Genomic DNA, 13,666 nt, shown 5'->3' on the forward strand with positions numbered 1-13,666 from the left:
AGGGGTCAGAGGCAGAGTGAGTGAACAAGTCAGGGAGAGCGAGGAAGACTGAAACAGCCTGAAATCTGCAGCATCATTTCCACTGCTTCATAGCTTGACACCGGAGGCCATTAATATCTAAGTCTCACAACGTCAGACTGAAAAAATGAGGGAGATCATCTTGATATGAGGAAAGGACAGGACGTGAAGTAAAGAGGGATGTTCAGCAGTAAGAGGAAGAGCATCACAAAGACAACAATTTAATTTAAAGATATCTTGTGGCATTTTCGTTTTGTCAACTCGCTCTAATTCCAGGGCAACATAATACTAAGGGAAAACACACGGTTAGCCAGTCTGCTGTTTTTTTCATTCCTTTGTTAGAATTGGTCACTCATACTCATTACCTCAACCATTAACATGACTTGCCGCTGAGTTGCATCAGGTCGGCAATAGTGGTGAAGGCCACAACTCTCATGAACCCATGCTGCTTCAAGACGTCATCAAATTAACAGTTTTGTTATTGTTTCGATTGACAGACTCATATTGCACCTTTAAATATTCTAACATTTCAGGTTAGTTTAACAACACTAATCTTCATCAGGAGGCGATAAACATTTACAGATTTTTACAAATGCCCAATATACACAAACACAAAAGTAACAATACCACACCATTACGCACACAGTTACACCAACATGAGATGTGAAGCAGAAACCATTGTCTATGCTCCATCAAGGTATGACTTCCTGTCATAAATCATCAGGGTTTAATGCCAAACAAAGAGCAACTTCCTGTATGAAGTTCCTTATTTGAATTCTTTCCCTTGATCCAGATAGCCAAACACAGAAAGCACGAGCAGCACTGCAAACGTCTGGGTAACATTCTCTCCTTCTATTTGAGGCCATGTCACAACAACAGATATCGTCTTTGAATGAATGAACGATCAACTTTACAGCAACGTTCGAACCGGCTTTCACATCAGGACTCGTGCAGCTCAGACGTGCACAGGATGAGCCATCGACAAATCGATTTATTGGTGACAATGTGGCTGCAATGCAATTTGAGTGAAAAGAGGCCACTGGGTTAGTGATGCCTTCAGGGAAACCTCGCACAGTGTCGTGGAGGGATTGATTACTGTTTACATGGGTAGATTGCATTTGTATATAGAGGGACGAGATGTACTCTGGCAGGGTTATGAATGAAAAGCGAGTGTCAAGTAAGATGAGAAGATACAGACGCAGATGCACCTCAGTGTTAGTAATCTGTAGTTAAAGCAACATTACATTTAAATCCATAAAAACCAAGGAGAGTTCAAGGTTGAATTTGGTCACGTCCTCTATCACGTTAGGCTAGCAATAACCGAAGTTGACAGGACCCATCGGGAGCGGACATGCCGGCTCGGGTTCAGAAAAAAAATGATTTAAATAATATTCGGGTTCAGGTCCTGCTCAGTGCGCGGTAAAATCTGTATCTGTAAAACCGTGAGACATGTGACAAATTAGATATACACCAGCGAGTAAAACCTAAAGACCTATTTTTGTGACTAATTATTGTCCTCTTCAACATGATTGTGTGAAAATGTGTTATTTTGGTGCTTAGCTTGCATAAAAAATATATAAAAACATTTTTATTTGCAGTATTGACCAAATATTCTGTATGTGCATTCTTCATTGTGTGTAGATACTGTTCTTACATTAGAACTTATCCCAGCAGATAAAACATTGGTAAATGTCAGAGTCTTTGTAAAACATGTGTAAGTGGGTTTTAAGGAGAAATGTCTTCTTGGTGAATGAGGCTCATTGTTTAGATTTATTTCATACAGGTTAATGGGCACAGATAATAAATGCATGATTGATTCAATATCTCCTTTTTCTGCAAACTGACCTCCATGTCGGCTAAATGGTTGCAAGATAGTGCTGATATGTGCTGTGGGATAAACTGTATAGAATTACAAAACATAAAAAAAAAAGAGATAACATTGTCCACAGCAAATAGTGAGAATCTACTCTGTCAGAATGCTGAGCAGGTCTGACTAACACCTGACTGACAGCAGATCAAAGCTCCATGATCAATACGAGACCAAAGCAGCCATCTATCAAATCACTACCAGACCTCTGAGACAGCAGGTGACACTGGAATCAATGAGGAGGTGACGAAGAGGAAAATGAAGACGAGTCTGATTAAAACCAGAGAGAGAGAGAGCGAAGAGAAAAGGGATTAACAAAATTAAAAAACTTAAAACAACACTTCTGCAAAACATGAACTGTTATTTCGATATAAGGTTTAGAAGAAGTAGCACAGAACTTTAGCAGGAGGTGGGAGATTACATTGAGGTTTACACTTCCTCTGTTGAAAGGTTCCAGTGGATAAGGGAGGGCGCTCTGTGTGAGCTGATCTGAAACAATGTCACTAACAATGGATGCTAATTATCCTCACAGACAGGAGAGAAAACACTGAACCATGAAAGGAAGTTATTGACCAGAGCATCGGAATGTAAATGAGATAAACAAAGAGCACACAAACAACAGATATGAAGGTATTTGGATTAACTAGGGAGGGCAGGACTTATTATCACAGCATGAAATCACATATAAGACAGTGTGGATTTATTTTTTACTTTTACTTTTGTCACATTATTTCCTTTTTTTACTCCTCTTCCTGTAAATTAAGGTGAAGCTTTTCACAGTTTTGTGCCACCACAACAAATGCAACTTGATATAGCAGTACCTTGCCATTATACTTTGTTTTATAAGTTCATATGTTTTTCAATATTTTTTAAGAGTCTATTCTGATCTTGGAACGGATGCAATTTGAATTCAAAGCAACAGATTTTAAATAAAAACTGTCTGGCAGAAACCAAAGAAATAACAAGCGGCCAAATGTGGCATTACTATGTCCATGATACACCACTTCTTTCTATGCAGCAAATATCTTAGGGGTTGCTTTAAAAACATTGACATTTTTTTATTCATGAGCATGTCAGTATTAATTTTTTTGTGAATATCACTGTCCCCGCTGCTGTGGGGACACCTGGATGTTGACACAGGAAGTTGGTCTCTGTAACACTATGACGAAAATGGCTCCTTTATTTACTCACAGTTCTTGTTAGCATGGGAAAAGGTTGTGAGCCAGCTGTGGTTAATGTGCGTCTCTGTGTGTTGAGCGTGTGTGTGTGTTGTGACACAGTGGAGCTTAAAATTCTGCTGAAACACCTGTTGAAACCGTTTGTGCAACAAGAATCTTCCTCTAAAGTAACTTACCCTCAACATTACTACATTTCTTTCTCCGTGCTATGATCTCCACAACTTGAGTCAACACTGTTAAATAAGTTCTAGGATCAACGGTGTACAGCACAATACAGCAATTTTGAAAAAAGCATGAAGAAACAGCTCCACAGAGTATACGATAACATGCTGTAAGTGACTTACTGTCCTCTCATCGCCCCACTTTTAAAGTTTGAAAACTCTGCTACTGCAGAACTGATCATGAATACTTAATAATTTCTCATTTACATTATGTTGTTGTGTATCATGTTTTTAAATTCAAAACAATGCAATGAAAGGTTGTAGCCCCCATGGTAATTTGTGCGAGTGTGTGTGAGTATAACTATGTTGTTTATGAAAGAGGGTGAAAGACAGAGAGACAGATAGAAAGAGGGGGGAGAAGGAAGAGGCAGTGATCCAGAACTGAGCTCCTGTGACAGCTTTTATACGCAGGCCACACATCACAGGACAATCAGCGACCTAATTAAACAAACAGAGAGAAAATGAGGGGCAAAAAGAAGGAGAGAACGAAAGAGAGGAAGAAAGGGGAAAGTAAAAAACAAGAGGGATGAATTAATTGAATGTGAAAATGGGGGGGTCAGAGAAACAAAAATCTGCAACGAGAGAGGGAGGGAAAGGAGAGAGGATCCCGAGGCTGTGGAGAAAAATCAATGATTCAAATCAGGCAACGCCCAAATAAAACACGGGCTGCAGACGAGACAGAAAGAAGGAAAAAAGGAAAAGAGGGATGGTAACAGCAGTAGTGAGGAGGGATCCAGGGTTTTTACTCAGAGAGAGAGAGAGAGAGAGAGATGCTGGGAGGCAACGGTGCCGTTACAGAAGATCCAGATTATCTGCTTTGAAGAGAAGAAGATAGTGTCTGGAAACTAATTATGGATAACAAGACAGACAGATGGACAGAAGGGCTTTACCCAGACTCTCAGCACTGGTCGGGAGAGATAAGGGAGGGAGGGTCAGACAGAGAGAGAGGAAGAGTGGACTCATTTATTTAATAAGACTCAGGGCATAGATATGACACGTGGGTAATGTGTTGCCCAGTACCACACAGTCCCAGTAGCCGTTCAGTTTCTTCTCTGAAGAGTTAACAACGCTAAAACTTTTAACAATGCAAACGAAGGAGGAAGAAAACAGACTCTGCAGAGGAGTGAATGACAGAGAAGGAATCGTGTTGGTCACACTCATTCTGCTGTTTGACACCTTCCTCTAAGGCATCATTCACTCTCAGTAAAGTGCACGCTCAGCACATACCACACAGTCATTTCTAAGTGGTATTGCTTGTGAATACATTTCAGTCGGGGTCACTTTCAAAATCTATTCGAAGCCAAAAAGTGCAATACCTTGCAGACAGATGGAAAGAGCCTTCCATTAGCATTCATTGAAAGTGAAGCAGGAGATAGCTGAGCCAATGAATGCTCAATACTGATATCTATGAAAAACGTTGTTGTCGTATTTTGTTTCGAAGCAATGAGATCGATCCTTATATCTACTGATGTATATAAAGTATATGTGATCTGGTATTTTATAAAGACATATTTGAAGAAAAACTGTAAATCTGCCGGCGATAATATCGAATGTACTTGGACAGGCACATTTCCTGTTCAATGCTGAGCCCTGTGACTCCCACTCTACTTCATTGACTGGAGAAAGGACACTATATAGGTAGGTGACGTCAGTTCTGTACTTTGCTCTGTTTTACAGAGGATGAGCATAGAGGCACCAGGACAGAAGCAGAAGTGTTAAAAAGGGGTGTCATCATAAAAAGTGGGGATAGAGGGCAAAATGGAACACTGTCTTGGTCTCTTTCTAGTCCCCATACAGAGACACACTTTACATACAGACAGCAGGCCCCTGTGACATGCACTTTTCAATTCCTGCAAGAATAGAAAATAAAGTTTTTGAGGGGGTTTAGAAAAAAGTGTGTAGAAATTGCAGACTGAAATAAAGATGAGAATAGCACAGTATTGAACCAGTTAAGGCCAAACTCACATTGAGGCACCTGCGCTGCCAAGGCAGAAAAAAAAAAAACTCATCCATCACTGCAAAGAACAGATTCAATTCTCAGTAATGGTGCTTTTCAGACTGCCTCTATCAAACAGTGTTGGAGGTGGACAGCTGGTGAAGGACTGACTATTGTTCCAGTTGTTGTGTATAAATCCCAAATTTACACGAGACCAGACTTTAAAAACTCTTTATCCACCTATTATAATGTTTACAATATTTAAGAATCTAGCACAGTGAAGTTATAGAAGTTGATTTGCCACAAAACTTTCCTTACTGTACTTTAATATGGGCTACATGCCACTGTGACGAGCTTTACTACAGTGAAAACAATTCTGCTGTTTGAGAAATCTTCATTCTCTCCATCTGGCAAAACATGATAAGATACGAGAGGAGGCTGTGGAAAATTAAAAACAAATCAGGAGCGTGTTGGCACAAAGAAAAGCTTTATGTAAAAAAGAACTGCCTTCTGGCAGCGGGGGCAAATCAATCTGAATATGCAACTTTCACATTACTGGGTATGTGAATTGATGCACGTCCTTGACAGAAATAAGAGCAGCCATACCGATATAAGCTCATCCTCCATCTGTTTGTATGTGTGTGTCATGCGTCATGCTCTGCACACAGATGCTACTGGCAGGAGGCGACCTCTGTGCTCTAACAGATGGTCTGGACCTGTGGCATCACACCCGAAAACTCACATCCACACACACGCGAATAAAAAAAGAAACTCCAAGGCTGCTCAAAGTCAGAATAAGGTCACGTAAACTTCCACCTCCTTCAGCCCCCTGTCTGAGTCCGGCCTTGGTCGTCGCCTGGTGTCAGTTTTATTTTTCCCGATGATAATTCATCTCACAACGCCTGGAGCTCAGATTGTAGTATGATGCAATATTCTCATATGAATGTCGCTATAAAAAGATTTTTAAGAACCCTCAGTGGAGTCGGACTCTGTGAAATTGTGCGACTGTTTAGCATAACATAGAAGAAGCAGCTCTGGGACACACACACACACCAACGATAAATCAACGCGGCGGGATCGACTGAGGTAATCAAATGAAAAACAGCATCATTATCAGACAGTGGAATTAGAGAGTTGGGCCGACTCGCATGTTTTTTGTGTATTTACTGAGGCTCTGCAAACTACATGATGAGGTTGAAGCCAGGAAAAAGGGGGAAGAGATCATGAACAATACCAAAAGTCTGAGGTTATCAAAAGTAACATGTTAATGCTCATGTGAGTGAGAGCCAGTTGAGCCTATAACCATTGCAAGTCACTGAGATCATGGGAGAAAGGAAATTGTTGTATGTGCACGTGTGAACATGAAAGAGACAGAGACGGAGAGTGAAAAAAAGAGGGAGAGAAAAAAAGAGAGAGGGAGGGTCCCGGAGTGAACGAGCGATGCTTCTGTTCATTAGCAGTCCTCCCTTAGAGCGGGAGAGATGTGGGATAATCATGTCGGCTTGGTGGCGGTGTGTCCTTGACTGTCATTGGTGGGACTCAGCTGGGCCTTGTCTCTATTCCAGACTCTTTGCTTGTGTGTGTTTGTGTGTATGTGTGTGTGTCTTTCAAAACTTTAATTACCCAACTGAGCCTCTCACACACATTATTGCCAAAAAAGCGTGAGGCGGTTTAACACTTATGTTCCTCTAAATCGACAAAATATAATTCCCCGCCTGTCCAATTAGCCTATTGTGCAAACATTTCCAATCCGCTCCAAATCTGATGTAAAGCTGAGACAAAAGTAACGGTAACAAAGTGCAGTATTCTGCACTCAGTATTCTGGAATGATGGTATTAAAAACAAAATTGCAGCAGACAATGTCAAGCACCGAGATACATCTACGGAATGAGAAGGAGAAAATGGATTGTGTTTGTATAGAGCCTATTTAGAGTCATCTTTAAAGTTCAAGTTGCATTCACCCATTCACACGGTGCTTCTATACAAAGCGCTTTTTCTATCACACTCCATTCTTACATTGTCGATGCAGCCGTCGGGGGAAATTTGGGTTATCTTGCCGAAGGACACTTCAGAATACACCCTAGTGACGCAAGGGATCAAACCATTGACCTCCTGGTTAATGGACGACCCCTTTTTACCTCCCGAGCCACAGTCGCCTGAAACCATATAACAACGGTCCTTTAGCTGATTCAGCAACATGCACCCGTTTTTTTTTTTAAACCAAGAATCCTCTGCGGCATTTCTTTATTGATACTATCTGTCGATGTCTGCCTCGATCACAGAATGATTTTGCAACTCCACAATACTGGTCGACCAGCGGATTGCCTCAAGGGAAACATATACAGACTTCTCCAGCATTTTGACTGATAGGTGAAAATGTCAGCATTTTGCTTTTCACACACAGTTACAGTTTTTTTCGTGTGACCCCCAGGATTGTTTTGTCTCAGATCCTATAACTGCAGATGGAGTCCCTAGTGCATTAGTCAGAAATCAGATAACTTTGAGTATATATTAGATATTCTTACTGAGGTAACACAGTTCGCTGGGCGGCTCCAAAATGTATAAAGTCCAATTTAAAACCTGGAACTGTTTAATGTCAGTTGCCAAAGAAAATGGTCCAACAGTCGCCTTATGAAACTACATTTAAATGTTACCACTTGTCAGATGTATAAGATTTAATACATCAGTTTGTTAGGATAAGTTACCCAGTTAGATTTGACATGTGGAAGATCAAATAGTCGTTTTCAGATTTAATTTCCCTCAACGCCCAACAGTCCCTTAATTAAAACACATTTAAATTCACTTGATCCAGATTCTCTTTTGGATCTGCATCAACTTGCACAAACTCGTAAATATCAGTCTCCCATACTGGCTGTTTTTTTCTTTTTCCATCAAGATCCATGAATTATTGACTGGGAAATCGGGGGAAAATCTTGCAAATGTCAGAGGAAAGTGAGAAAAGATTCCTGGATCTGCTCCCTGATCCAGATCGGCAGCAAAACTTGATGGATCCTTTCTCGGGTCATCATCCACAACTCCAGCGCATTTCATGGAAATCAGAGGAGCAGTTTTTGTGTAATCCTGCTAACAAACACCGTCGGAAATATAATGAACTGTGTTCAAGCCCGTAATTGGGCTTCAGTTAATATGATTTATCACTTTTCGAGACCTGTGCTGACCATGTTTATATTTCTCAGCAGAAAAGCCACAGCGGAGACACACACACTCGCTTCTGGCTCGGCCTCAACACATCCTTTCCCCGGGTCCATCTGTTCAGAGTTGGAAGTTTGGCCTGAAGAGCGCCACCTGGACTAATGGACCCTGTCACTCAAATCCACAGACAAATTAGATAAAGACGCTGCTTTGTTAATCTCTCTCTGTTGTTTTTCTCATTAGCTTTGCCTGCATTTCTTATCATGTCTTTCTTTCTCTCCGTTTTTTTCTGTTACGTTTCCTTTCATCTCTCCTCGGACTTTATCTCTCTGTCTGCATTCCATCTGCTGCTCTTATCGCTTTCCAAAGTCTCATTCCCTCACAGCCATTCACACTCAATCCATCACATGCCATATATCTTTCACTTTAACATCATATTCTCTTTCCTCTAACTGCCTTTGCTTTTCTTCCCCTGCTTCTGTTTCCCTTATGTGATCCTTTGTCTTTCTGCTGTCGTCCCCACCCATCACTTTCTGCTCCCTCTCTCAGAGACATCTAGACAAAGCTCACAGTCACATATGCAAACCCTTTCCAAATTTAGTACATTTGTGTTTGTTTAGCTCACTTTGCATGTGACATAGCCTCATAATAAAGCCAGGTCCTTGTCCTATTTCCTGCATCACTTTGCTGTTAATGTTCTACTGTCTCTGTCTTGTTATGTACTACACCCATCTTTGTGATGATATAACTACTGTACGACTCAGTAACGTCTATTATCATCTTGAAGATTGAAGTTGAAAATTAACCTTACTGGTTTCATTGCATACCATAATTTCCTGCCGTATAGTTTTACCATTTCAATCTTTACCATGATTGCCGTGGTGATTTTGGTTGATACCATAAGAGCATGAGCTGCTACTGTTCTGGCCCTAGATACCAACTGCAAGAAGCTTCTGGCACTAATATGCCTTAAACAAGCGCAGATATATTTGTCCTGATGTTTGGGGTCCAACTTCACTTAACTTAACAATTTGTCAACCTTGTGTTCTCAGCTCCGGCTCCGCTTGCCTTGTGTTGTTACATTAAATGTCATCAACAACTGACATCAGATTTGCTTACACACAACAGCATTTTATTGTTTGTATTTTAAACAAATGTTGTTCATAATGTTTGGATTGTTTTTGAAGGCACACATTTGTAAATCAGCAAAACAGCTGTAAATCTCTAAGTCTTATCATTTCTTTTAACTTTGCATGTTTTAAGATGGTGTGTAATTCTTTCCCACAGAGAGGCAACACTGAGTTTACCACTGTGTGACATATGATTGAAATGGTCTTGAGTTAAATGTCACCATAACATTCACCCCAGCAGCTGAGAAAGGTCTGTGTCATTAGCAAAACGCCAGAGAAAAGCCACAGAGTGCCAACACTCTCCTTCAATCACAGGGAGCAAAGGAAATCTGAAGGACAGCTTATTAAAATGTGCTGTCAACTCCTGTCATATTAAAGTTTCCATGGCTGTCAGCGGGACTATCACTGTGTGGTCATACATGTTGGTCTCAGACTGTCCAAACGTCTTGTGGCATCTCGTCTCTGTGGACAGACGCAGTGTGCCCAAAACCAAAAACTTGACAGCAGCTATGAATAATCCAAGTATAGTGAAAGTCATTAGAGGGGCAGTTTTTAAAGGTTTAAACAACACCTTAATTATTAAAAGAAAAGAGAAAAGGATGACTCTGGATCTGGTTCAGAACCATCACATTTAGTTAAGGTTAGGGAATGACAGTGGTTACGCTTAAAACTCAGCAGAGAGCTGATACCTTTGCCAGGACCAAGCAGTCCACTTTAATTCGATCAATCGGCACCAAATAACAAAATGCTGACGAACAAACAAACCAACAAACAAACCAACAGACACACAGGGCAGAAACACATCCTCCTTAAGGGAGGTAACTAGGATGGCAAACAGTTGAGTTGAGGCCCATCAATCCCCTCGAGAAACCATATTTAAATTCGCTAGATCTTGATTGAGCTCATAAATATCAGTCCTCTAAATATATCAGATTTGTATATCCATCAAGATGTTATTACGTTGCATTACTGCAAGCATCCTGGAATGTCACCTAATCCTAAACCTCCATCCGCCCCTTTGTCCGGATCCATGCCAAATGTTAATGTGTTCTTTTTTTTGTCTCCTGCTTCCACTGACTTCTTTGGAAAACTGCTCGGTAGGTTTTGCATAATCCTGCTGATAAACAACTAAACAAACAAACAAACCAATAAACAAACAAACGGACGGGGTGAAAACAAAACCTCCTTGGTGGAAGTAATGAAACGACACCGAGCAACGATCTCTGATGTCAGGGTCACTCACCACGTGTCAGCGAGTGCTCCTGCAGGCCGTGCATGGACATGTACGCAGCAGCAGTGACTATCAGTTATGCAGTCTTATAGGTAAAAGTCACTTCTGCATGAAAGGAGCTCATGAGCCCACACACTGACCCAATGAGGAACGACACATGGAGGCAAACTGCATGAAAACAACACAAAAGAGACAAAGTGACAGTGACCTTTAAACAAACTTCTGCTGTAAAAAGAGCCACTTCACTAACAGACAGAGCTCGGAGGAAGGCTCGTGGATCGTTATCATGGGGAAGTGCTCGCGTTGCAGACAGTGACAGGGATGTTGGCTGTGCTACGCTGGAGCTCGGTGGGCGGATTTTCCCATCGTACACAAACAAATGGTAAACAGCAAACATACCCTTTGTACCCCCCCCCCCCCCCCCCCCCATCCTTGTGCTCTTTGTTTCATTCTAGTTCCCTTTTCTCATCCCCTCTTGGTTGTTCTTTGTTTCAACTTTTACCGTTATTACACCCCTGATGTTAGTCTCAGTTCTCGCCTCTCTCCCTCAATCCCCCCCCCCCCCCCCCCACACACACACACACATCTCAGCTCTTTAATTAGACCATGAGACGACTGCAGAGGCTGGCGGAGCGCTGTCCTCCTCACTGTTCATCTGAAGTGCTAATGTGGACGGCGGCAGGAGGAGGGGAGGAGGAGGCAGAGGATGATGGAAGAGGGAAACGGCAAGAGAGAAATCAAAGAAAAAGAGAGCAAGACATATCAGCGAGCAAGGGACAGGCAATAATGGGGATAGAGGCGTTCATGCAAAACAGAGAGTGATGCAGCCATGCACCAGGCAGTGCTGGATGATAAAGATGAAAGCAGGAGGTTTGTTCTACTAACGGAGCATTAGGGATAAAAATAGAGAGGAACCCAGAAACAGATGATAAAGATAAAGTCACTTCAAGTGCTTATGTCTGACCTGCAAACCTTCACTTCGGCAGCCCCAACACACACACACACACACATACACACACACAAACACACACGAACACATACACAGAGATTTCTGTCTGACGTTCACCCATGATCAGTGAGAGCACAGGGATCAAACCAAACAAGCAGGACATGAAGGAAACACAAGGGGACAGAGAGGACGAGCGTTGGCAGGAGGACAGCACATTAGAGGCGGAGATCTCAGATGATTCCTATGACCTCCTGGAAACCCAGAGGAGAAGAAAAAAAAACTCCATTAGACGACAAATGAGGTGTAAATTATTGATTATTTTTCTGCAGTGGCAGATCTGGGCCACCACTGACTTTTAACATATTTTTTATGGGGTCAGGTTCTGTGAGGTTCGCTGCTGCTCAAGATGACAACACCGGTTTGTATTTGGGAGATTATAGTTACCACTCAGTGTCTGTGAGGGGATAAAACGGAAGAAAAAAAGAATCTATGACGTTAATTATATAAAAACAATAAACAGGTTAAGTGTAGGTTTGTGCAGATATCCTTATTAGGGCTTTACATTGACTTCCATTCATTGTGGACAGACGAATCAAAATCTAATCAATACCCATGACCCACTCATTTCAAACTCTGACCCTAACCCCATTTCCCATCTTTCCCCCAACCGCAGGACCTCAGAAAGCAGGTTTTGTCTCATGGTCCCCATGAGGGCTACTTGTCCTGACAAGATCAGCGTTTATGCTGGAAAAGGTCCTCAAAAGGTAACAACAATGAATACACAAACACACACACTTCCTCCCAAATGCTTAGTGCTCCAGTTTAATCTGTCTTATGTGCCAAAATACAGTTCCGCACCTGACAAGGCCCAGCTGACTGCGTCTCCTGCATTCACTAATGTTTGTGTGTGAGTGTGTGTGTGTGTGTGTGTGATTGTGTGTTGGAGAGAGTCAGAGTGTGTGTGCCTCAGCAGCAAAAGAGAGCAAGCTAATAAATCCTCAACTGCAATGTCTTGCAATAATGAGCAATTCTCACCTTTTCTCACAGACACACACACACACACTCAGACACACACACACACACACACACACACAAACACACACACACACACAGCCACACACACACACAGAGCTACCCTGGGGAGCTCTGGGATTCCTCCATCTCTTTGCTATGGAAACGCAACTTGACTGGGTTCCCACAATTGAACACTGCAGTCTTGAAATAACTGAGCTTGTGTGGATCATAAATTTAATTTTTTCAATAAGCAACATATCTTCATCCAACAAAAAGCAGAGAGAAACCTCTCTAATGTGAAAATGAGACAAAGAGATGTTTATAAAGGACGTCCAGACGACTACAGACAAGTTAATAAAGTGGCTGCTGTCAGTGAGAAGCTTAAACAGCAGGTATTAGTTTCACTTTATCTCTTTCAACCACAGGAGGAAAACAGCATCCTAAAGGAAAGCTGAGATAAGCAGGAGAGAACAGAGGAAGTCCCTGCTGATTTCACCCTGTATTTACATACATTGACTGGCTGCAGCTTCCAATGAGTCTAAATGCTGTGACTGCTTCCTCCTGCCACAGTTTAGAGCTTCTTAGTCTTTTTCCTTTTCTTTCTTGAATGGAACATTCAAGAAAACATAAAAACAGTGTGAAAAATGTGAGATAAGCAAATCCACTCGACATTAACCACAGATCAATTATGCAAACAGACCAGGCCAAGTTGTTCTCATATGAGGAGCTGTAAGCAGAGCTGGCATCACTTCAACCAGAACTAATAAAAGGTTGAGCGCAATCAAGTTATCTATGGGCTCTTAGTAAATTATTTACCCAGCTATCTCATCTTCTCTTTATTTTAGCCTTAGAGACTTGTGAAAAGATGTAGAACATTATCCTCCAAAAAAACCTCAGTTAAGAAAGGGAGATATGATCCTATATCGCAGTGTTTGTTATTTCATATTGTGATTTTATCCTATCCATCGT

The sequence above is a fragment of the Platichthys flesus genome, chromosome 5 (assembly GCF_949316205.1).
Source record: "Platichthys flesus chromosome 5, fPlaFle2.1, whole genome shotgun sequence".
Taxonomy (NCBI): Eukaryota; Metazoa; Chordata; class Actinopteri; order Pleuronectiformes; family Pleuronectidae; genus Platichthys; species Platichthys flesus.